Genomic DNA, 24,074 nt, shown 5'->3' on the forward strand with positions numbered 1-24,074 from the left:
TTCCCCTGAAAATAAATATATAATACACAAATGTAATTTGGCCTACAAAAGGTCACTCTGCTTAATCACTGAGACATAGAGGCTTTCTTTCTCTCCAATGTACTTGTATTAGCATCACATCATGCAAAATTCTGGTTATTCATATAGAAATAACCATTCTTTAAACCTAAGTTTCTTGGCTCAAACAATGATGGAATCCATAGTTTGATAGTTCTATTCTATGATTTTATAAGCACGGTTCAAAGATATAGCCTCCTTTATTCATTCAAGATTTTTCATATTTCTACCCTGTTGCTCTATTATGAGGTGATAATTTCTCTGAATCCTTGACTATTTTATAGGCTTTTATCTCATTCCTCTTATTCTTCATCCTTGTGCAGTGAGCAGCCTCAGTCACTTCAATTTCTCTCCACATGAGAGACTGTTTCTACGTCTGATCCGATTCTCAACACCCATAACTTCCAGCTGAGGGAAGCCATACAACACTTCCTCAGGTAATCCATGCCAAGAGAACAACAAAGACAGGAGCGTTTATTTTAGCGTTAGAACCGCAGTTCAGCTAAACGACTGTTTAGCTGCATCTCAGATGCTGTCTTTATGCTGTCTCATGGACTGAACCCAGAGGAGAGCACAGATCTTCCAGCCAAACCATGTGGAACTGGCTTCTGTCCACACTCCTCTGGGGTGGTCTGACCAGACGCACTTTGCACAGTACTTGGCTAAGGTATCCTTCAAGTCTAAGACAATGAGCTCAATCCCGTATCCATGAGATACAATAACAAGAACAACAACAACAATAATAATAATAATTTTAGCTTTTTCAGCTCAGGGTACTCAGGATAAAGGCAGCAGTTGGGCTAAAGCTCCCAAGAGCTTTAATTTCCCAGCACGCTATCAGGGCGTGTGCCAGGAATGAAGGACTTTGGATGGAAGGCCTGTTGAAATCCTGTTGATGAATTATCTTAGCCAGAAGGAGGCAAAGCTCTTTCAGCTAATGCCCACCTACCTGGAGTAAGACCCTGCATCCAAAAACACTACTGTGTGTGGGTTTCATCCCAAAGACTTGTCTTATTCCAGAAGGAGGTCTATTCACAATGTGGAAAAGATCACTCACAGAAAACAGGGGGCAATCAAATCAAAGTAGAGATAAACCTTAAGATTCCCAATCCTTTAACTTAACTCCAATGCCAAACACATTGTCATTTGGACAACTGATCTATTGATAATAAAAGAAAATAATAAACAGCACCATGACAACATTCTGTCAGCTTTCTAAGCCTGCAGACCTAGCAGAAATTAGCAGTGAACTTGGTTCATGGGGTTTATATTCCCAAGCTCCATATCTCACTCCAAGTCTAATAAAAAACACAGGTGTAATTGCTACACTAAAAGAGCAAACAAAGCATGAGACCATACTGACCCTATTCCTAACTCTGCAGGCATACAGAATACAGCAATAAATTGAGCTTGCAATGCTTTTATACTTTCAAACACTAATTGTAACTCCCCATCTAACTTCAGCTCTATTGAACGCTCATCCTCCACCAATCTGCGAAGCCTTAGGATCCAGCAATAAACCGGGTCCCTGAAACCACCTCAGAAACAGGTAACATAAAACAACGTCTTTGCTAGATTCTTATTAAAGCTAGGGAGAGAACGGGAGTCTTTATGCTTCATGTTCTCTCTCACAGTGAGAATGGCGATAAATTTTAAGATAATTCAAATAATTTCAAATAATTCTGCTTACAACTATATATGAAAGCTTTTGCTGAGTTAGAAAGGTCTATGGAATGCTACCCAGAGTATAAATTTTTCCTCTATATATGTGCTTCAGGAAGTCAGGCTGCATTTGGTGACAGTGAGAAAAATTGCAGACTTCCATAACATTTTCTTTTAATCTATGGGACATAATAGAATTATCCTTCATATTATTAAGGTTGTGAAGCTCAAAATAGCTTGTATTCCAGTGGCTGGATGAGCCTTCTCATAGAATTTCAGTCTACAAAAGCCACCCAACACATGAAGAGTCCTCTACCTTGATCTTATGTGAGGTAAAACACAGCATCTCTTCATGTTATCTTCCTAGTTCATGATGGCCCATTAGAGTTCCTTTTGTTCTTACCTAAGCCAATATTTTTGGCCACAAAACAAATCTGAAGCATAGAACTACAGCTCAGGCTGTATTTGTATTCGTAATCATGCCTCTGACGTTGGGAAGCTTTGCAGATAAGTTACATACATCTAAGATAGGAAAGTAGTGCAAGACATGCTTCTGACTTCTGAAATACGAAATCAGGCATTGATATTGCCCCCTCCCCCTTTATGCTGCTTAGCAAACATGCTTAGCAAACCTATACATAAGCTCGACAGGTCAGCAATTAGACCAGGGTATGCAACTAGCTGTGCAACAAGGTTTCCAGATGAAGAAGCACAACTAAAGATCCTCTGCTTCGCCTGAATCGCAGCAAGAAAGGTATTCTGCATTGCCTGACTGCTTATGGACAAACCATCTAACCAAGGGGACTTCTGATGAGCAGAGTAATTGCTTGGGTAATTATGAATCTAGTTACCCAGACCTAACCCATTTTCTGCTAAACAAGCCTCTGCCTTTTCAGACAAGCTGCTGTCTGGTCTCCTGTGAACCTGAAAGGTTACGTCTGAGCTCCTAAGTGGCGATTACAGTAGGCATGATGTCAAAACCTTCTGTCAAATTACTGTATAAACTGGATGTTTCAGATTCCTGAGCTGTCAGTGTTTTATACTGCTTGCTCCAAACTGTTGAATATTTCTTCTAGTCGTGCATGATAATGCCAAAAGCCACTGTGACAAAAAATACATTCTGAACAAAGGCTAAACAACATAAATGCTTTTACTTTACAGATGGCAGTCAGAACTCAGCAGATGGTGAAAGAAATCCCACAGGATGTTCTTCTCTCCCTTCTCTCTCCCCTCCACACACATATGAGTGCATGTGTATGCACACAAAACAGCAAAGTAAGTGTCCTGATGAAATACTCAAAAGGTTTTCACAGAAGTATCTATCCTTTGAACACTATCTTGCTGCCCATTTTTAGAACAGAAAAGATCCAGCCAGGGTTGGGTACCAGAGAGGGAATCAGGAAGCACGTGTCTGGTTATAGGCTTCCCACTAACCTATGATCCATCTTTGGAGAGGCACTTCTTTGTTCCTTCTTCCCCTCCCATGCTCTGTCCTCTTTATTTTTATTCTAAGATCCTCAGGGAGGAGACTCTTTCTGTCTCTGACTGTTAAGCCTTAAAACAGCTTTTACCACGCTAGTGCGCTTCAATCCAGCTTCTGTTTCACAGAAAGCATTAGAGAGACATACTCCATAGTATTTTCTGCATTTCACTGAACTGAATATAAAGCTCTCCATGAAATGGAGATAGGCCCAATGGAACGAAAAATACAGGCAAGGATAAACTATAGAGAATCCATGATCCTCTTTTTGCATCAGGTCCTTCAAAAAGGCAGGGGATAAACTAAACTGGCAGAGAGCCATGCTAACAGGCATGGTTGTTTCCAGTTCCCTCGGTCATGGGGTATAACTCCTGCACGGCACTGAACGGTTCCATATAGTTAGGTAACATTTTGCATGTGAACCTTGAGATTTTTACTAGATCACACTTACATGTACTTCTAATGCAAATGCATCCCAAAACACTATATACGAACTCTTTACAGTTACCCCCCAAAATCCTACCCATTGTAGCAATGTCACTCGTATGAAGCACCAGCAGCTCAGTGGTATGCATCACCACCAGCCCAGTTCAGCGCAAAGAACTCTATGCTCATCTGACACCACAGGCAGGATTTCCAGTAGGCAGCACTGAAAAATCCGGTAAATACCAAAACTGAACTCTAGCTTGGATTTTTCAGCTAGCCTTTTACCTTTGAAATAAAACCCCAAGCAACTTTAATGCACAAAAATAATCAGAAATTCTCTTTTATTTGTCGTACACAAGAACTCTCCTGCAAAGCAGCAGATCATCACAGTATTTACACAACCATACCATGCACTGACCCACCAGCCACACTCTCCATAACACTAAATGTCCTGGCAGCTTACTCTCCTGGAACAAACTGACTCAACTGAACTTGTCATTATGATCACATTGCAACTCTACGTTGCTTCTGCACAAGACCCAAGACAGCACTCATCTGTAAAGCACCGCACTTTCTCCAAAAATATAAAGCACTCACATAAAATGCCTTTCCCTCACTTACCTTCAAGGGGGTGTACTGTAGCTTGCTTTAATTGCTTCAGTTTTTAGTCTCTGATATCGGCAGTTTCTCTGATATGTGTCTGTGCTGATCTCTATGGGAGTGAGTTTTACACACATGTACAAAGGGCTGTGCAAACTTTCCCTTCTGCAAACAGGAACTCACTTCTTTGGGCAGGCAGATCCAGTGTGGCACATCATGGGCATAACTGGTCAAACACACAGGAGAGCTAGCGGCACATGCCAATATTTTTAAAGATGCCAGTAAAATCTGAAGTTGGTCACACAGTCTGAATGGACTACAGCAAGGGGAGCAGAGTAACAAGTTTAGCTATTCTCAAATTACTGAATCACTGAACAGATGGACTGGTTTGATATAAACCTACTACAGTCCTTCCAAATTAAGGAGTATCAGACATATGCACAGAAAATTGTACGCATAAAAGTGTACTCAGCTATCTTGACGCTTACAATTTCGGCAACTCATAGGCAAATCTGTTGTTTAACCAGAGAGAAACGCGATTATTTTTTCCCCTTACTTTCATGGCAACCTGGTTGTCCACAGCAGAGTTGATTTCAGGTAGAAGAAAATTGTTTTCTATTTACACGACACTGAGCACAGTACGATGTAGGCAGGGAACACATGCCAAGCACCTCACGTTGTCTATCTCCCCAACTCAGGAAAATGCTTAAAATGGCTGCACAGATAGTTCTCCACTCCAAGATAAACTAGAGAAGGCCTGTTTGCAACACCGCTCAGTAGGCCTACAAACTGTTCTGTATCAGCACTAGGTGTACAAAATGAAGCAAGTCTAGAAGTGGAAGCCAGGACTACCTTGCTGAATACAAGAGGATCTGGCCTAAAAATACAGATTACTTCTTGGGAAAGAATATTTAGAAATGGCCTGGCTTTGGCTCTGAACTTTTCCTTCCTCATCATCTCAGCCCAGTGGCACCCACATTTACACCACGCCTTCTTCCAGCAATCGCACTAGACAGGTTGGCTGTTACTTCCCACTCCAAGATCTGTATCAGTCATAAAAATTTAGCCAAGTGAGTGCATTTTCTAAAAGTGAGAGATACATATCATCTCTGATGTTTGATCGCTTAGCCAGTCAGTTCCACTAAAAATGGTACACTTAAAACATTGTAATACAGACAACTAAACTTCCCAGTTACTCTGTGTTCCATCAACATAGTGGTCCAGAGCTGAGTATACAATCCTATCCTGATCAGGACCTTCCTTTAAACGGAAATCCAGGCCACACTGGTTCTGGGCCCAGGAGCCCAGTGAACACAAGCAGGCTGTTTGCTGGCGTTGCTCCCCACTCCTCTCTGTCAGCCTCAGGCAACAGAAAGGCAGTCAGGATGAGGAACAAATGCTGCAGTGCCAAAAGCTGGTAGATGCCCCACCCCTGGAAACGTTCAAGGCCAGGTTGGACAGGGCTCTGAGCAACCTGATCTGGTTGGAGATGTCCCTGCTGCTTGCGGGGAGGTTGGACCAGGTGGCCTTTAAAGGTCCCTTCCAACACAAACCATTTCTATTCTGTTCTGAAAATGTGGAGTAGGAAGGAGACAAGAGGGAGCAAGGAGGATGTAGCCCAGGCAGCTAGAAGTCAGACATACGAGAGACCCTCACTGCTGACCAGATCAGAAGTCAAAAGACAGAAGCAAAGTAAGATTGGAGGCACTAGTGGAAATGGAAGAAATAAACACTGAGTATTACTTAATTAAAGATTGTATCATTTGGATACAGGAGGGGTTCAAACTCAGACTGTACAAGAAACAACATTTCTGGTATTTCCTATATTTTGAGGGTGGGACCATGACCTTTATAAGGCTTCCGTGATATGATTATTATGGATGTGAGTGTGAACTACAGACACAAAAGCTGTCTGAGGTACCTGAATTCTGACAGTGTTTGGAATCTGAAACACAGACGAATGAGTATTACTCAGAATTCAGATCCAGGACATTTATTTTGACTCATTTCTAGTTAAAACACTCTTAGCTGAGGTCACACGATTCCATGGAATGAGGGCAGTTCCTAAATCAAACCACTGCAGTATTAGTAATAGATAGCTCCATCTTTCTGTCAGGAACCTTTTTATTTTTCCTACCTCAAAGGAAACAACCAGAGCTGATCCTGGATGCATCTGAGCCTAGTGAACAAGTTACATTAAACCTCCATTGAAAATAGCTACGCTGGCTCGAACACTTTGTTTCAGGATGAATCTTACCCAAATAAGAGGCTTGTATCTCAAAAAAGATCTTACAGTGCTCTACATTCATTAAAGATAAGGTGATATCATTACTGAGATAGACATTGTTATCTTCCCTGCTAATGCTATCAAGGTTGCTTTTATGCCTACAGATGAACACTTACAGACAAAGATACTTTTGAAAACCTCCCATTGTGTTTGAAAGCAGCTGCTAAAAGGAATTACAAAGTTTCACTGGGAAGCATATTTTCGGGTCTGATTCACAGTTCATTGAAGTCAAAGAGGAGGCATGTAAAATCATACTTAATTGCCTCTACTCTGGAAAGCTAATTTTTTTAGCAGTGTATATATAATATTAAATGCATACTGAGTTTCTTTCATTTTGTTGGCTATTAAATAAATGTTTAAACGAGATACTTCCAAGAATCTAGCTAGGTTAAGCTCAACAATAAACTATTACAGTGGCAGGGGAGGGGGGAAAAAAGGCTAGGAGGGTTTCAGTTGCTGCCAAAATTTCAAACTATACAGTGATGAAAGCACTGAGGACTCAGGATGGTTTTTTTTTGTTCAGCACCAAACTCAAGCAATTAATTTTTTTAAGCGTACTTTGACTTCAGTTAGCATCAATATCTGAAGATGCAATCTAACTATACTTCAAATGAGAAGTTTACACACAACAGCAATGATTTACCTAATTTTATGGGGAAACACAAGCAAAGGATTATTTAGAGTAGGCAAAAAAGAGTTGTTGGTGTTGGCTTAGCTGAACTCCCGTTAAAGTTATATTTATTATTTGAACCCTAATACATAGTCAATCTCAATATATGCAGCAGGATCCTGACTCATACGTGCGTATGCACTGTGGCACGCGTTCTGCTGAGGTGCATAGATGGGGAAGATGCCATTATGAAACATCAGAACAGAGCAACAAATCCTCCCTAAAATGGGGAGCTTCAACCCTGTCAAGAGACAAAATTGTTGAAAAGAAACCAGTGGTTAAAACCAGATGGTGTTTTGTTGAACTTTGTATATTTACAAATTAATTCAGTTTTGCTTTATTGTTTTTCAGTTCTTTTATAACAAAGAACGCTGTTAAGTCCATAGCTGTATAGTCGGTGAGTACACAGCACAAAAAAATCTCTACATGTGTCTTCATTCAGTTAAGGAAGATTTAGAGCTATTGTTTGAATTGTTACGTAAGTAGAATAGAGCAGTAACAAATGATTATGCCACTTCCTCTCTCAAAACTCCAAATCTGCATTTTCCCCTGCAGTTCAGACAGACTGTTAGATGATGCCTAACAGACCTTTTGCGTCTTTTCTGTCCTTCATTGTCAAGGCAAGCAGTTACCATACAACTTTCTTCTTCCAGGGCTTAAGGGAAATCCAAAGGAAAAAGTACTACCCAATTTCCAGATTTAACTCCTGAGTATCCTTTTGTCTGGAAAATTCCAATCATAAGCTTGAGTTAGTTAATGCCAATCCAGGTTCACAAGTAGGTTGGAAAAAAAAAAAATAATCATAGCAAGAGGAGCCATACCTTGGAAGATATGTTACCATGGTTGCTACAGCATACCCCCAGATCAAAGTGACCCTTTGCTCTCAGAATGCCCTGAGAGTGAAAGCCCTTATACAAGGTAATAACAAACAAGCTCATTTAAGTCTATGGAAACACTGAAAGAGGTGCAGAGGTATCCCTGCCAGGAACTGTACCGCACTCACGTACGAACCAGGCTCTGGGCTGCATGAGCTACTAGAATTCCAAAATAAAAAATTCCTTCCTGCTTTATTTTCAGAAATACATGGCCTGTATCAGTTAGCATGTTTCCAACCTGATTCTGCTTAAGATTTAGTGAAGGTTTCCAAATAGCACAAGTTTAGTAAAATACTAAACAAGTTCAAACAATGCACCGTATGAAAAGGGCCAGACAATCACAGAAAAAGTGCTACTAGCCTCAGCTGAAGCTCTGATGCATGCCTGGCTGAGAAAGAATGCAAGACTAACATTTAAAATGCAAGATGAAAAACAACTCAATTATCATCTTTCATTTTGGAATTTCAGGCAGATTTTTTATACTTACATGCTTTCTGATGCAGTTAGGCATTGACTGTTTTTTTCCAACAGCATCTGAACACCTAATGGTCAAGAAGAAACACCCAGATACGACTAAAATTCCCAAGAGTCACCTATTTCTACCTCTAGCCTAAAAATCTGGCTTTTATCGATTCCATCGCCCTCTGAAAAAACGAGCCATGAGCAAGCAACCTGAATCTTCAATATCTCAAAACAATTTGTATGCTACATAATAACAATACTGTAACAACAGTTTGTATGCTAACCTATGTTGCAAGTACACGTGGGTGGATCCTTGCAGCTTGGAATGCAACCCTGAAACCTTTTTAGTGAGATGAAATTTAAAGACAGACAAGAAAGCTACTGTAAAGTAGCTGAAGGAGACACAGATTATGTTTCAATGACCTTCTCGAGATTTATTCCTTACTTGGAGTCATTTAAACATGTCTGCACCCGCAAAGAATCTGGAACAGAAATCATTCTGTGCACAGAGGCCAGGAGCTGACACCGTTCACCTATGGAGTTGGTGAGCTCTTGTTTGTGCTCTCAATCTCTTTTCTAAGATTTTTAAAAACTGAAGTGTCAGAGAGGTTAAAACTATTTTCTAAAGCAGTAAGTTCTTCACAATCTCATTGGAAATCAAAAGAAAATTGTTACAAGTGTTCTATTGTTTCTTATACTGAACTCCAAAAACAAAGTGTAGAAGTGTGTTTTGGCAAATTTATGTCTGGTTTATGGGAAAATTTTTCTATCACCATATCAGCTGTATCAGTTTCAGAGCCACGCACAGGGTCAGCACAGTATTAATGACCAGGAGTGCCTCCTGTCAGCGTTCCCTGCTTACCTCTCCCTACCAAAACAGCTACAGCCATGTGCTGCCTCTTCGCATCAGTACAATTATACTCACACCCATGGCAGAAGACAGGTAGGAAAGGTGCTGAAGGGAAAGAGAGCACTACTATCTCCAATACTACACTAACAGCAAAGTTTAAGAAATCTTTTCCTCTAGCCAACCCCTCTGTGGCATCTTCTCCTGAAATCCTTTTAAGCGTTTGCTTAGGGAAGACCAATGCAGACATCAGAACCCAAACTGGGGCAGAGCAAGCCTGCAGAACTAAAGAAAATGGGTGATATTGGCACTGATCATCTCCGCCCTTTTATCTCTGAAAGCTTTGGGAAGGAAGCCTCTAGTTGCCCTACGATCCAGGCCCTGTGCCCTGAGCTGCATCCCTATCTCAGAACTAAAATATTCCCTCTGTATCCAGGTCAGGGATGTCTGCCAGCGGTGGCAGGAGCCTGGCCCAAATTCCATGTGCACAGATGCAGACGTGTGCTCCACTGCCCACTCAGAGCTTTTCCTGCTCCACTTGCCACTGCAAGGGCAGCATCAGCATTCAAACTGCAGGGGAGACCTCGCCTGCTCTCCTCTGTGTCAGCAAGTGGGAGCCTTTCGCTCCTCAAGGACTTCTGGGGCAGGGACGCAGGCAAGGCAGGCAACGGGGGTTGTCTGGGCTGCTGCTCTTTGACGATTAAAGGTTTTCAAGTGTCAAGAGCAATTTCCAAATATCAGTTGTTTTCCTTTGCATGGCTTCAGTGCCACTTTCTGTGTTTAAAAGGTTTAGTTACATGTTTTGAGAAGCTCATCTGTAGAAAAGGCAAGTGCCTCAGATACAGCGATTCTGATTTTGTGACAACTGACTTCTGAAAATAGTACATTTATCCAATGAGCTTAAGCACAGCAGTCCCAGTTGTTGACTCTCCTCATGAAAATATTGATTCTAAGCTCCCTAGCTTATAATGTTTTGATCCACATTCTGGGCCTATTGATTTACCTTTGATACTTCAATCAAATTGTTGTTTATATCAACAGCAAATGCATCTGATCTTGCCAGAATAATGAGATTAATCTCAGGCGGATCTACAGAAGCCTTGTTTTGATTGATTATGCCTTTATGCTCTCCTGGGGAAAACAGGTAAATTTGAAAATGTAAAAAAAAAAAAAAAAAAGAGACAATTGTTAGCCTTTTCTTTCTATCATCTTTGAAATGTTTTTAGTCTCAGTTTTCCTTTTATGATATCAGGCTTTTAAAAGATTGCAGGCTTGCAGCGTGCTTAGTTATGATTTCCTCAGTGGCTGACATTTTGCAACACATAATGATTTAGCCAATCTGAGCAGAACTATCATTACACAATTTATTGTTCCCCAAAGAATTATTTTTTATAGAGACTATTAGACCTCTGAGTTACATTTTATAGAATTTTTATTAGAATTATTTTAAACTCCAAGGAAATTAATCTCTTCCTTCCACACCTCCTGCTCCAAGATTTCCATTTTGCAAAGCAAACAAAATGTATTCAAGCACATAAGAGGTGGGGGTCATAGGCACTTCTCCTGAAATCATCAGTACTTCTCCTTGCATAAAAAACAAGTGAAGACTCCAGGATGTTACTTTTAAGGTTAAAATTCTCCTTTAATTTGCACCATAGAAACACCAGCGTGGCCATCAGGAGTTCTGTGCAAGCACTGAGCCCAGCTGCAATAAGAATGGTGGCTGCAATGCCACTGTTCAAAAATGTATTTTTTATTTGATGAATTGCTAAAGAAAAAAAAAAAAACAAAGCACTAAAAATTTTTCTATTCTGGAAACAATGACTTTGTACAATAATCCTATTGATCTATCATCACTACAGTCTCTATTGGAACTATGCCCGGAAGAACTAAATATTTTGTGCTAAAACTGTTGCGTACCTTTTCTAGGGGCCTTATACATTAATCAATAGTTTTGATTACTCAATCCTGTCATAATTCCATTTTTTTTTTAACAAACCGTTAGGGTTATTAATTACACTGAGAAAGTTCTTTATCTTCTAGCAAACAAAAAGAGCTCATACTGTCACTGTCAGAGAGCTGTTTAATGCACTGTGACATGTTGAACTTCACTCAGCTTCACGCTCTTTCCCTCCCCTCTGATGGTGTCATTGAATGATAGGATCAAACCTTGGGTTATGGAGCCACAGGAGGCTTCCCTGAAGATCAAAATGCTGCTGCTGCTGCTAAAGGTCACTTCTGGGAATGCATTTCTCAATTTGAGAAAAAGCTCAGCTACTGGAGGCAGTGCAGTGAAAACAAGGCTTGTCTGATGTGGAAAGTAAGCTAGGCCAAGGGCATATTAAAAATCAGTGAACAGATGCCCAAGAAAGGACACATATAATTGAAGAGAAGGAGTGAGAGAGGAGAGATTGGGGGTAGAAAAAGCACATAGGGGAAACATTGCTAATTTGGGGGGTTTGTTTTGCTTTTCATGCATGCATAATGAGGGGTAATTAGCTCTCCCTGTGAAATATATTTCTGCATTTCAGTCAGGAAACAAGAAAATCTTGGAACCGTTTTTAGTCAGAAAGAGTGGAGCAACATTACAGAGCAGACCAGGAGTGGAGTGGACCAAGAGAAATCATGTTCTGTGCATACAGTACTGAAGAGCTGAAAGAGGAAGCAGAACTGCTGCAATGACACACTTAATGTTTCTTGAAGATAGAAAGAGAACAAAGGAGTGGGTGGTTTCTAGATATTTCCTTTCCATATGAAAGCAGACCTGTATTTATGACGACAGTCATTCCCCTGAAAGGGCCACCTTCTCTTACCTTGCCAATTATGTAAGGTTCCTATGATTTTCATTAGTTAAGAAAACAGTCTTTTTCTTTCACTCATAACAAGAATTATCATATGGTTGCGCAATTCAGAATTCACAAGTGTAAGAGCGTGTGGGAGCCGCCATCTAACAGCTTGTCAGGTCTCATGCATATTCTATGCTGGCGGCTGCAGCGTGCTCAGGATGACATCATATCCTGAGCTGCCGAGCATCTGACATCACACCTTCTGGAAGAACGTCTCCTGCCCGAAAACAGCATGCAAAAGCTCAAGCCAGAACGTACAGAACCTACTCAAAGTGTACTAGTAGCACAAATTGGACACACGTGGGATCCAGCACTGCTGAAGAAGCAGGACATAATACCACACACCTACCTCACAGAGAGCTTACAAACTGCAACCCATTAGAAGCTGCAATTTGCAGTATCTGAATGGCAGATAAAGCAAAATTCTACTGTTGTTATGATCGGAAGCATAAATATCCTACCTCCCTCTCTTTGAGAATATTTCCTTTCTTCTCTTTTCCAGGGATTAGCTTCTCTTTCTCTACCTAATTCTGTGGATAGTGTTCTGCATTTCTTCTCCTAGTGGTAGGTATCAATACTTCAACCACTGCTTTCAGGAACCCAGGCTATCTCTGCATTCTGTGTCTCTGCAGTATAGAGCGTAACACAAGCCCTTTACATACTTTTAAATACGAATAAAAAGAGAATGGTATGGCACTTAACTTGGATTTGGGAAATGCTTCATTGTACAAGATGCTAAAACCAAAGTTGTTTGTTCATTTGTCTGAGACAGTTTGGATTTTGTATGGCTCAAGAAGTGAGGATAAAGTTACAATCCATAGTTTTCTGAAATGAACAGATAAAAAGGAAAATCGATTAAGAGGATTTTTGCAGCTGTCTTGGATCCACATCTCTAGTGTCTTAAACCAATTTTTCCCTGCAATGTCTAAATTGACAAATTCACAAATTCACATTACAAGTCAGAAGAAAATTCAAGGCAGATATATTGATTTTTATAGAGGATCAGGTGTAAACCACTTTTCCTTATGCTACAACTAAAATGAATCTTAAATACTTTATGGGATAAAAATCTCAACAGAGTTGAAAGTAACACTAATAAGAAAGGCCCTGCTTAAACTCCAGTGAACTCGTTCAGGAGCTGGGGAGAGATGACTTTCCATTTGTCTAAAATTTTCAAATAATGAGAAAAGTATTAAAACTGAAGAGCAAAACTCAAATGCTCATAGGTTTGCAGATTACCTTGCCTTCTACCTGTGAGCCACTGGCTGCTCCTGCTGGGTCCTAAACACCCAAATCACTTCAAACCACAGCACTGTAACAGCCATTAGACAAATCACTTTTCCCTGAATAGTTAATGAAACATAGCTCTGCACATTCCTCTAATTTCACATATGGCAAAGAGAACTGAAACCACCAGCACATTTTAAAGAATCTGTTTTAAAATGTCATCTTTTGATATGCAAACACTAGGCCGGAAATAATACCACTTCTTCCATTAATGCTCTATTCCTTAAACCTAAGGAAAAGAAGAATCAAATCAATAAACAGCTTCAATTTCTACTCCTTCTGTCAAGTTGCTTTTAAAACAATATGCAGCTAAAATCTCATAGTTAAAGGCCAACATATTGCTTCAATTACTGCCATAGAACCTTTTTCAACCTAATATCGGTTATCTTATCTGTAACGGATCACCACCCACCCTTGGGAAAGGACCTGTGCATAACAAACAAGAAAACTGAGTCGTTCTCCTAAGACAGCTGTCACCTGGCAGAAGAAGCAGTGATCAAATGATCCAAAATAGCACTCAAGCAGACCAAATTAAGGAAAAAGCTTTTTTTTTTTTTTTTTTTCCCCTTTTTTTTTTTTTGGTCCACAGATGTCACTTAACAGGGCCAGTTCCTCCTACCTGCTGTTCCTAAAAGAATTAGTTCCTAAAATGCAGGTTTTAACAAATGGCCTTCTCCAGCAATGCCTGACTCCACCTCAACAGGCACTAAATCTGATGTGCTGGACAAAAGGAAACTAGGCAATGTAAATAATTTGTTAAAGCCAGTGCAATCTGGATAAACAGTAGAGTCATATTTAAACTTGGCAAGAAAATCAGAGGGAGAGGCCTCTCCATTTTGCAGGGATCTGGAAAAAGGGAAAAGCCTATGGAAGACTAATAAAACTTTTCTGGCATACCATCTGGAAGTATCAGCAGTTTCTGATTTTGGAAAGAATGCCTTCTGCTTTTAACTTCACACAATGCCTCATTTCTGCTTTCATGTACTCGAGACCAAGAAGCCTTTTTACAAACGGCCCAAAAATCAATACGTGTTATTCTGTCTCACCCAGGTACGTGCTCTTTGAAAACAAACTGAGACATCTTGCAACTTAACTAAACATCAAACAATGGCTCAGCCAATTCTGTCGCCAGGAAGTACAACTGCAATACAGTCAAGACCTGCAGACTATGTAAGGTTGTGGAGCTCTAAAAATGAATGGAGGAGGAAAAAACAAAGGGAAGAAAGCCCTTCTTATTCTTCTCTCAGGGGATGTAACCTGCAACACGACAGCTTTCACCTATGACATCAGCCAGTCTGTGCTTCAATCCAAGAGTATTTAACTCACACTTTACTTTAAGCCTGTGAATATACTGAGTTCCTCCCGATTTTGAATAGAAATTCGTACCTATTTAGTAATGAATGCCTGACTAGATCAAGGCCCAAGTTACTCGATGATGAAGTTTATTGCCAGACTATATGAAGAACAGGAGCAAAGGTTATACAGTTTCCTACTCCTTAGATGGAAAAGGAATGTCAAAGAAAGATGAAAGCAGGACATCTTTCTTAAATGTAAAGCCCACAAATGGCACTACCTCCTAACAAACCTTGCCTATGTAGTAACAGCTATGCAGACCGGCTTGCAGCTGTAATACAATCAGAGCATGCTTTAAGAACTTACTCCATTCTTGTGAGAATTAAATAAAGGAGGAACCTGGATGAGAATAACCCATGTGCCAGAGCCACATCATAACCATCTGATCCTGGACAAATGGCACAGTCCCCCATGAACCCAGATGCTCCTATGTTCTGGTTTAAATCTGAAAACAGGTTTTTCAACAGTTCATTTTACATGAAGAGTTCAAAAGGCTTATTTTTCATTCCAACAGAGAATTAACACAAATGTCAGAAGTTGCCAGGGAACAGACTGTTACCCTCCAACTGCTTCTCTCCCTTCAAATACTTGGAGGATATTGTACTTCGCGTATCGCCTTTTAATCCTGTGTTCTGGTGTAGGCTTTTTAATATGTACTTGCTATATCTGTACAAAATCTGCAAATGCAGAGTAGGCTACCAGACAGAGCTCTGGCTTGGGATTTAGGAGACCTTCAAGCTGTTAAAAGCTGTTTAGAAGGCTGCAGTAAGTCAATTCCTTACTCCGTGCTTCAAGCCCTGCATTTTGCCAGGGTAATATCAACATGCTTTGAAATTGGTGGAGGAAAAAAAAAAATGTCTCAGACTTTAAAACACAGCAGAAAGCATAAACACACAAAAAAAACCCACTCATGCTAGAAAAGAAAGGTGCAAGCAATCCATAGAGAACCATCAAGCCAGTCTGTTTCTAACAATTACAACACACAACTTCCATAGATCGTTTCTTAAGGTACACCAACCTTGCAGTCAAAAGCATTATTCTGACTGGCAGGCCACCCCAGGAGCTTGCTTTAGGCTAACCAGTTCACAAGCTGCAGGGAGTCTCTCACCAGTAGCAGTGGAGCTCAGCATGGGCTGCAAAATCCACCTGAAAGGCTTTGCGTTTTCACTGCCATGACCACCATGCTGCTCTCAGTGCCCAGCCAAGGTGGTTTGAAGCTAGCCCAGTCACACACCAGATTTCCATTTGCAGCACAAACTCTTAAAGAACAGGTGATTCACTTTTACTAACACTGAGTCAATCTGTGCTTTACCTGAGATGCTCCAAAGACTACATAGTCAGAGCTAACACTTAAGGGCACTGCTCCAAAAGAGTCTCCATTCTGGTCCATTGCACCACAGAAAATGGCAACAAAGCAAAAATGTATCACAAGTACAGTACTAAATGCTCTCCAGCTCTGAGTTACTCTTGCAGGGATGAAGGAACAGCAGAAGTAGTTTACACGTCTCCATGCCTCTGCCAACTGCTGCTGGTGCAGGACTCAGAGGATTACCATGTGAAATGCCCAGCTGTGCTAGGCAGGCCCAAAGTACGCTGAAAGGTAAGTGCCTTCACAAAACACTGTTTCAATTAATTATTTACCAAAGCTCAAGTTTCATAGGTGTTTTCAAGGTAAATGATATTATACAGTGTAAAGCCTCATATTCAGCATTTAGACACAGGCAAGTCTAGCTTGGCTAAATCTGTTTCTTTCTACCTCTCACTCACTGTTTCTTCTATCTTAATCCTAAGATGCTAATGCTTCTCCCTTTGATAACAGTTAACAATGACGTGATGTATTCTTATGGCTTGTGCTGCCATAACCATACATTAAGATCTCAAATATGAAAATCCACCACTAGAAAACACATCTTTAAAACTGCTCAATACATTTGACATGTGAGCTTGCAGCCTCTAGATTGTTAATTTAAATTCAAAGCAAACTCATAGTGAAAGAAAACTCTGCCATCTGGCAGAAGTTAAAGCAATCCACAGTGTGAGTGGGCAGGTGCTGACATCCCAAAAAGACTGTCCCAGGGAGTAACAACTCTGGGCTTTCTTAGCTGAGGTACAAAGTCTGAGCAGGCCAGACACTAAGCTGCTCATTCCACTTCTGTAAGTACCCAAGAGAGTAAAAGACGGTGCATATGAGCAGAGCAGGTAAACAGAGCCTTTTGGTCTTCTCCGTGTGCTTCACTGGAAATGAAATGAATGCTGAAAAGGGAAGGAAAACTCTTTGTTGATGCTATACAGGCTACCTGATGTCAGTTCCAGTGACAATCATGTAGAGCTGATTGCACAGATGGGTGGAGAGTTCCTCTCCTCCCAGACAAACTCTGCACTTACTTATTTTCCAAAATAATCACACTGAAAGAAAAACATACTGAATGAGTTGTACAGAAGGCGAATCCAAAATATTGTTTATGTTTTCAAGAGCCAAGAAGTAGAAAATAGACAGATAAGCCCTAATTAAAGATTAAATTTTGAAAGCAGTAGGTAAAGTGCAATGCCCATGAAATCTTGTCCTTCTAGAAAACAATGTGTGATGGTGTTGCCCTCATGAATTACTTTTCATCTCATCCTCACCATAGCCTTGGCTAAAGAAGAAAGCAAGTCCACTCATATCTCGCTCATATCCAGATATTGCACTGGAAAAACACACCAAAAGCATCTCTCCAAGAACACATACCACTTTTCAACATAAACAACAAGATTAAGATGCTCAGGGAGTCAGGCATCCAGTTCCTCTTATAAAAAAAATGGCTGGTTACCTCCCATTGACCCTAGGAGCTTAGGTTTACACAGTTTGGTAAAGTTCTGGTTTATCATTTTGGGACTGTTTAAAGTCCATTAACAAAGCAGGAAATATACCCGCTTTGGACTTCTTAGAATCTGGGAACCTAAGTCCTTTGGGTTCTTTCACTGCAGGGGAAGTTGATATGGAGCAGCTTTACTAACTTGCCACTAGCCATATGTATGTACACCACATGCTTTACATGTTACGTAATTTACATACATAAAATCCTCTTTTCCCTCAAGTTTACAGTATTATATGCACGTTTCATAATTGCAATGCATTGCAGGCTGTTCTGGGACAACACAAACTGAATGGCTGCACAGCTCACCTGCCAACACAACTCGCTGGAAAAAAATCATATTTCTGTCTTTAGACATGACTGATTTTAAAAAACAAACCAACAATCCAAAATCCTGCTCCGTAAGGGCTTCCACGCCAAAACCTGGGTTGTACTAACATATGTTTTGTATGTAAAGTGTGACAGCGCTGTAGTCAGCAGAAACTGAAGTCACAAGTAAATACTTTGGGGAATTTTTCCTGATATGGTTGGAAAAGAATGCTGTCTGGAGAAAGAGCACTGGGTGCAGATTTATTCAGAGGTCAAGAGCACAGCTCAGCTCAATGTTCTGCCTTCTAATGCAGAGAGAACAAGACTTTTCTGGCCAGAGAAATAGTTTCTGTACTGTACATCTGGTTATAATATCAGTGCTCCAGCCTTTTTGTTATTCATAACAGATTTTAGAGGATTATAATACTGTTTTCTTCTTATTTCAATTATTCTGGTAGATGCTAAGTCTGCTCAGACTGATGGTCGCTTTGAAAAAATTAGGAAAGCTATGCCCTTTCAAATGTATCAAACCACTCCATAGACGTCCTTTTGAAAGATGAGGCAATTCTAGAGACTTTCACAAACAATCCAAACAACATATTTAATAGTAACTGAAATGGACCTGAGCAATTTGATGACTTTCCGGTGTTTAATTCTAATAGTGTTTATAGATGCATTATAAGGGAAAATAATTTACTCTTTTCAGAAGACCAGACCAGCCTGGTTAGTTTGGCCTAGGATCACAAACTGGTCAACAAAACTTGCAGCCAGTTCTCCGGTATCTGTAACTTGCCTTCATACACAGACTGCTTTGTTTGCAGCTCTGAGACAAGGAAAAGGGTATTTGCTTTGAAGGAGCATAGATCTAGCAGCTCAACAGACGTAATAGATGTTGACACAATTTGGGCAGCTGTTTGTACAGCCCAAAGACACTGCAGCTAGTGCTGTGCTGAAGGAGGAGTGCTTTCCTAGGAAGCCAAGTATTTCATTGCCTTCCTCCACATACTAAAGAGCCCCATGTCTCCTAATAGGAGAACCCTGAGGGAAATGTGATCTGCTGACAAATATGTTACACCTTCAAGGAGTTACCAGCTGTAGGAAAGCTTTTGCTTAAGGAAAAGTTCTCCCTGGAGCTCTTCAGGCCTGACAGTTTCAGTGACGCACTCTTAAATGTTTCACTTTAAAATGCTGCAAATGCCTTCATGACAGGAAATTACATACTTAAAATAAAAAATTAAACAAAAATCATCCAGACCTGCCTTGCTATGGATCCAAAACAAGCGAGTTCCTTGGCAGTAGTAGTTCTCACCGCCCCAGCTCTGCCAGCAGACTGTCTCCTTCAGTGTGACACCTCGGTGTGCCAGCAGCCATTCCCATTTGTCTCCAACTGCGAGACAAACAGCTTGCCACATTTTCTGAAACAGGTAGAATGCGAACTCTAAATGTTATATCCTCTAAGGCTCGACAGTTGCATTTAAAAAAAAAAAAATTAAGGAAGTCCCCTGAGTAGATTAAAGTTACATTGGTACAAAGGGAAATGCTCACTCACTGTATTAAAAGCCCAAAGCCTTCCTCAGATATGTCCTTATAAAAGCGACTATGAATGTACTTTATATCTCTATATATTCAGTCTGGACTTCGTTTTCACCACAGCCGCTTGCTCCCTCCCACACACCATGATGGATTAGTAGGAAGCACAGACAGTGGAGACTTGGATACTTTTCCCACTCAACTAAAGGTGTAGAAAGCCACAGGAATAATAATTTGATAATGAGAGAAAGGAATAAAATGACCTTGATTCTTTTTTCTGGTTCCTTCTAACCAGAACTGGGGCCCATAACGACTGGGCACAGCAATGGGCTTTTGCATTACTGCTCCATTTTACAATTTGCTACTAGGGGAAAAAAAAAAAAAATAAAAGTAGAAACTTCTGAGATTTTCCTGCTTTTTGTCCTCCTGAAATGTCTTCCTTTGCATTTTGCCATGTACCCTCTTCCACAGCAGGTTTCTCTCCCCCTTTCCCTTTCTACATTTGGAACTCTTTGGCCCTTTACCCATTTAAAGGAGGAGGCCTCTTGCTGTGCTCACAGGCACTGCTTGCTCCCTGAATACTTAAATAGCCCTGCTCCTTTCATGAGCTCTAAGACACCTCCATCAAGGACTAAAGGATCTAAGCAATGGCCCTGATATTTAGATCTAAAAAGTTGTTGATACCCAAGTTCACCCTTAGCATAGTTTCACCGAATCTGAAAAACTCACACATGGGATATATTTGGTCCCTTGTGTTAAAGTTGTAGGGCTGATCTAGTGATATATAATAAGCAAAGACATTTGAGGGAGTTCAGCATCTTTCAGAGTAATGATTTTTAGATCTGTACCTTTGTTCCCAAAAGAGTTAAATGAATAATGAAATCTCCCTGCAGTGAGAACAGCTGAACTTAATTCACGGGAAATTTCTCAAAGAACTGCCTTGGTGCCTAGCAAATGTGCTTGTCAATAAGGGTTGCTCCTTCCCAAGTATTTGTTTTAGAAATTCCCTGCCTATAGGATTACACAGAGTGGCTCAGGATAGATTTGTGCTTTAAGCAGGTTTTCCTTTTGTAGGTTGGGAAATCATGCTTTTTATTAGCATAAATGTGACAGCAGTTTAAAGACAAAATTCTATTTAGCAAAATGAATTTCAAGCTAATAACTCTTCAGATAACCAAAATACAAACTTCTGAAGATGAGCACAGTTTCTTTGAGCAGTTAATCCTTTCTTCTCTACAACAGTAACTGTCAATTTATACTTTATCTGTAAGATTGTCCCTATACAAGATTGGATGCCTCCACTCTTAGGCTTCAAGTGTTTTGGACAAAGGATAAAAACTACTCAGCTATCTGATTACACAAATCGTACCGCGGGACAAAATGACATACTTTGCAATTTAGAAGAGACCAAGTTAAACCCTGGTGTCATTCCTTACAATCACTACATTGACCTAATAGATATGTTAGAATTCCATTATTCTGTCTTGGGTAGAAATACCAATTCTTATCTTTAATAATCATCATGGTATAGATGAATCCTCGATAACTGTAGTCTGCAAGAATTACTGAAACTAGCATCAAAATTTGTAAGATGCTTTCAGGAATTACAGTGCACATGTAGACATTGTTTTAAAAGAACACCAGCAATTAGATTTTTCAGACCCTAAAGAGGTTACCTAAATACTGAACATTTAATCTTGATGTTTTCAGTAGGATGGCTCACCTTCTAAGCCACAGGGTAGGTGCAGTATTGCCAGAGCTGAATCCTCCTAGTGAACCCATTCCTCTCTCAATACCTGGGTTCTTTAAAGTTTCAGATATTATTTCCAAGCTACTGTTTACTTTTGTCTTTTTGTCAGCCAATCCACAGAAAGAAAACAAATTGTGTAGACTAGTTCTAAACAGACTGCCAATAAAAAATTTAAGCACCACTATCTAGACGTAGAGTTTAAACAGAATTTTAAACTAAATCAAAATGTCAGAGTAAAGGACCATCAATGTAACAAGCTCTGATGCACTGCACTTTACCTAAGATATTGCAAAAGAACTTCTTCCTTCCTGAACGTGAGAAGCCGTAATTCAAATGCTGAATCCTTTGTGCAATGGCTCGATGCTCAATGGCCTAAGGACCATATAAAAAGTAGCACGCCATTGCCTGGGCTCTGAATAGATGCCTCTTCAGCAAAAAACTTAGGCAGAGGAAATGGATTTATTTAAGAAAAAAAAGCCATAGTGAGGCAAGAGAAGCCTTGAATTTCACTGTATGTGGAACTTGGCAGAGTGTCTGGGAAGAGTGCTTTCTTCTTATTGTCAGTAGTTTCTTTAAAACCTGGCATTTTGGGCCATGTGTCTGAGGTTTGTCTACATGGGAAACTTCCTATCACTCATAACTATATTCTGCCAATTCTGCTATCCTATTCTGGTCTAACTCCCAGAATAAACATAACGCACAAAAGGATTTTTATTTTTTTTTCCGCCCAAAGATAACTAACTCCAGTCTGGATTAATCACTTTTATTCTGGAATACAGTTTCTAGATGGAAAGATATAGAGGGCAACAACTTTGCCGCATGAACACTCTTTAACAGTTAAAAAAAAAAATTGTTCCCAAGGAACTTCCACATTTGTACAAACTGTCAGTGCCAGCTGTATGAAAGCCAACTGCAGATAAAACAACTTGGATAAAGCAGGTTGGGGGAAAAGGTTGCTTCAGGTATGGCTGTGAGAGCGAAAGGAGGGGATGTGAGAGTTACGAATCTCTCCTTGCTATAAATCACTCAGTAGTGTTCCAGCTGAGTTGAAAAATAAAAAGAAAAGCACTGGGCTTTACAGCACATTCGGCATTGTTTGTTTTGTCTGCCAAGTCTATTCCTCTTCCTTCAATGGAGCGCTTGCGGTTTGGGAATGACTTTTTAGCCGGTTCAGTCTGTCTCTATCCGAGGCCCCAACTCACATTTCTGAAGTGTCATATAAGCTGAAAGTTTGTACTTCTGTTCTCCAACCCTTAGCAAACACTGGAGTGTTTGTGTCTCAGTGTTTATGCCATTCAGCAAGTACTTTAGAGAATGAAAACACCAACTCTTCCATATAAGCACAGAAATTCAGAAAACAAAGTTTAATTTTGAAAACGCAAACATACAAAGGAAAGCAAGCCACTCAGCAATACTGAAGCCTCCCACTAATTGGAACCATTCCTTTCCATGCTATTTATCAACTGCAGATCCTTTTTCCTACAGCCCAGCCTGCAGTCAGCACCACCAAGCTCAGTTTCAAGTTTCTCAAATCTCACAGTGCCAGGAATGACCACGTTACTCAGACGCATTCCTGGAGTTCATTAACAGCCCTTCCCAGAGCGTTAAACATTACTTTTACTTTGGCTGAAAGAAGAAATGGGGGAGAACAGGAAACAAAGAGATCGCAGTAGCTGTCGTAGTCCAAATCCCCAACAGGTTTGGTGGGAGGCACTGCAGACAGCGTCACACAACCATGACGCAGGGACCCCGATTTCCCCTATGGGGATGGAAGCAGGAAAGGCACAGTGAGAGAACAGAGCCTCACAAGGGTAAGGGCTGGCAGAAGGCAGCCCTAGCAAGTAAGGGGAAGATTATTTTTATATCTTTTTAATACTTTTTTCTCTTAATAATGAAAAAAAAAGAAAATCCTTAAACCACCCTGATTCAAAGTGTTCGGTTTTCACGGTCACCAGACAACAGACCTCAGAATTCCAAAGATGTGTCAGAATGTTCTCCCTCTCCATCCCAGTGGAGGGAAAGCAGGAAAAACCTTTAACTGCCTAAAACACAATGACTGATCTTTCTTTATGTGGCTTTCAACAATGCAAGTAAAAGATATTGGTTAAAATATGGAGTATGAAATATCAGGATTCAGAACAACTCTTTGCAAAATTAAGGATATTTGCAATTAAATTTAATCATCTGATTATTCAAAGTTTATTCTTCCTGAGAGAGAAGATTTAATCCAACAGGAGGCACATAACCCATGGATAAGGGAAACATCTAAGAAAGCAGTAAGCTTGGATCTCCAATCCTCTCGGTCTTTAATAATCCTCTAAAGGACAAATTAAGTTATGCTTCCATTATCTCCTCTGTCCAGGACCAACTGAGATTGGAAAGGGAGGATAAAACGAAGAAGTCATTGCTGCTATTGCCTATTTTCATTATGGTTCTTAGAAAGGTAACCTAATGGTTCAATTCTTTCCATACTTCTGTTGAGTACAGTTAGTTACATTGAGAAACACTACTCTCTTCTCTGTCAACTTTAAGGTTTGTGGAGCAGCACACAGTGTTTGTGATGTTCCTGTTGTGAGGAATACCTAGGTACACACTGTCCCTTTTCAAGTGACCAGCCTGACACAACAGCCAGATTTGAGTACTAATGCCACTGTTAAGACATGGACAACTCACCTATTTGCATGTTTTGCTCATACGGCTCTGATTCTCTAAAGTGCTTCATAAGTAATACCAAGATAAGGCTTTGAAATTCCTTGTAAAATAGCTAACTATTAGTAG

Source organism: Chlamydotis macqueenii, chromosome 13 (assembly GCF_036417535.1).
Source record: "Chlamydotis macqueenii isolate bChlMac1 chromosome 13, bChlMac1.mat, whole genome shotgun sequence".
NCBI classification, from domain to species: domain Eukaryota; kingdom Metazoa; phylum Chordata; class Aves; order Otidiformes; family Otididae; genus Chlamydotis; species Chlamydotis macqueenii.